The 2,500-nt window shown below is 30.3% G+C and overlaps 1 protein-coding gene across 1 annotated transcript in view; it reads left to right on the top strand.

The window, feature by feature from the left end:
* The window catches only part of LOC119583243 (sialidase-like), a 25,479-nt gene that overhangs the window by 22,034 nt on the left and 945 nt on the right, over positions 1 to 2,500 (top strand). The window lies entirely within an intron of this gene.

Below are 2,500 nucleotides of genomic sequence, written 5' to 3'. Positions count from 1 at the left end.
CTCTCTCTCTCTTCTTGTCTATTATTATTATTATTATTATTATTATTATTATTGTTACTATTATTACTATTATTTTTATTATTATTATTGATGTTGTAATGAATGGTAATCATGATTATAATGAAGATTTATATTATATTTAATATTACATTATATAAATAGTATTAACAATGACAAGAATGATTGTAATGATGCAGTAATAGTAACCATAATAATAATGATGATGATATAACGATAATAATGATAATAACAATAATGATAATCAAGCAATAATGGTTGCAGTAGTAATAGAAATAACAGTAATGAAAAAAACAATAATAATGGAAATTAAAAATTGATAATCAATAATAATTAGAAAAACAACAGCGGTAGAAATCCCTTGCATTCATTGAAAAAATATTGCATTCACTGACACACAGACAAACGTGTTTTTAACCGAAAGGAAGTCACAAGACCAACGGTTTATCTTAAATCCTGTTTTCCCTTGACAAGATAACTGTTATCTCTACTGGCGGGGACCCCTTGATAACAAACACCTCCAGATGTTGGGTTATAGCGTGCCTGTGTGTGTGTGTGTGTGCGTGTGCGTGTGTGTGTGTGTGTGTGTGTGTGTTTATATCGTCTAATTTCTTTTGAAACAGATATTAATTCACAATGAAATGCAAAAGTGTAAGATAAAAAAAAAATTATAATAATAATAATTCTAGGGAAAAACAACAAACTTAAATACAATACTATTCAAAGACGAAAACAGGAAGTAAAAAAAAAAAAAAAAAAAAAAAAAAAGCACGATACGGTAACCAAGGAAGACGATATACATGTTGAGGTTCATTAACGCTTAATTACTTGCTTGTTTAGCGATGTGCATCGAAGCAAGTTGCCTATTCTTGCTCTTTCTTTATTTTTTTTATTTTTTTATTCCATCGAATGTGTTTTTTCTTTCTTTCTTTCTTTCTTTTTCTTTCTTTCTTTCTTTTTTCCTAACTTTTTTCGTTTTCTTTCCTGATGTTTTTGTTTTCATATTCTTGTTTTTTTCCTCTTGTTTAATTTTTTTTTTTTTTTTTTTTTCTTCTTTTTTTCCCTAACTCTGTCGTTTTCTGATGTTTTCGTTTTCATATTCTTGCTCTATTCCTCTTCGTTTTCTATACGTTATGTCCGATACCGTTTTTCATCAAGATTACTTCGTATTATATGTGCATACTAATTAGTTGTTACTAGAATAGAACCACACATCAATACTATATATATATATATATATATATATTATATTGTATTATGTGTAAGAGAGAAATATATATATATATTTATATGTATATATTCATAAATACATATTCATATAAATATATATATATATATATATATATATATATATATATATATATATATATATATATATATATATATATATATATATATATATATATATATAGTGATTGTGTGTGTGTGTCTATGTCACTGTATGTAAATACCCCAAATTACCGTGCGAGGACAAGCGAAAGTTGACATTTTTTGTTTACCAGTGAAAAATGATAAGCCGCGATAACCACACATGTAGCAGAGTCAAGCCAGTCATTTAAGTCACATAATCGTTTGTTCGCGTCAGGCTACGTCTGGCAGAGGCGAGCGAGCCCATTTATCGAAGTAAAATAGGGTAGAGAAACGACCGTAAAATTTGCTAAACATCGAAAATAGTGTTAAAAAAAGGAATGACGGCTTGAAAAAGAAAAAAGATAGGGATAGATATTTTTTCTTTCTTTCTTTCTGTTCTAGTTCAAGATAGCTAAGCGTCTTGTCTATACATCGCGTTCTCGTAAACCGGTTGACTTAATGCTCGTGTTTAACAGCAAGTCGCTCTCAGGGAACAGCTGATCGAGATAGAAACACGGGGACAAGCCTGGCTGTATATCTTGTACTATCTTTTGTTGTACAGACAGTTAATGAAAGTGTGTGTGTGTAGGGGGGGGGTTGTTGATGTATGGGTGTGTGCGTTGTGAATACTGGTTTGTAAGATTTTCCGATGTTCGGAATGAGTTGGTCTTGTTCGTTATGTATTGTGTTCTCTCTCTCTCTCTCTCTCTCTCTCTCTCTCTCTCTCTCTCTCTCTCTCTCTCTCTCTCTCTCTCTCTCTCTCTCTCTCTCTCTCTCTTCATTTTTACATCTCGCTTTTTAGTGTCATTTTCATTCCTTCTGATTTATTGTTGCATTTCCTTGCATTGTCATTGGCATTAGAAATAATGATTTCCCATTTTGTTTTAACATTTTAAGATTAATTCGAAATTAACGTATATTGGCTTTTTCATTCATATACTAAAACAGTATTATAATAATCATCCATTCGTATAAAATGTTTCCGTAGCTTCTCAGTAACTCAAAAAAAAATGCACTTCTTTTTCTACCATATGAACAGTCCAGTCAAAAAAATAATAAAAACAAAAACAAAATAAAGTCAGCTGTCAGTTTAATGTTGTAGCAAGATAACGTTCTAGCAATGACACCGGCA

This window comes from Penaeus monodon, chromosome 17 (genome assembly GCF_015228065.2).
Source record: "Penaeus monodon isolate SGIC_2016 chromosome 17, NSTDA_Pmon_1, whole genome shotgun sequence".
In the NCBI taxonomy this organism is placed as follows: Eukaryota; Metazoa; Arthropoda; class Malacostraca; order Decapoda; family Penaeidae; genus Penaeus; species Penaeus monodon.
This window is presented reverse-complemented; position numbering and strand designations above follow the sequence as displayed.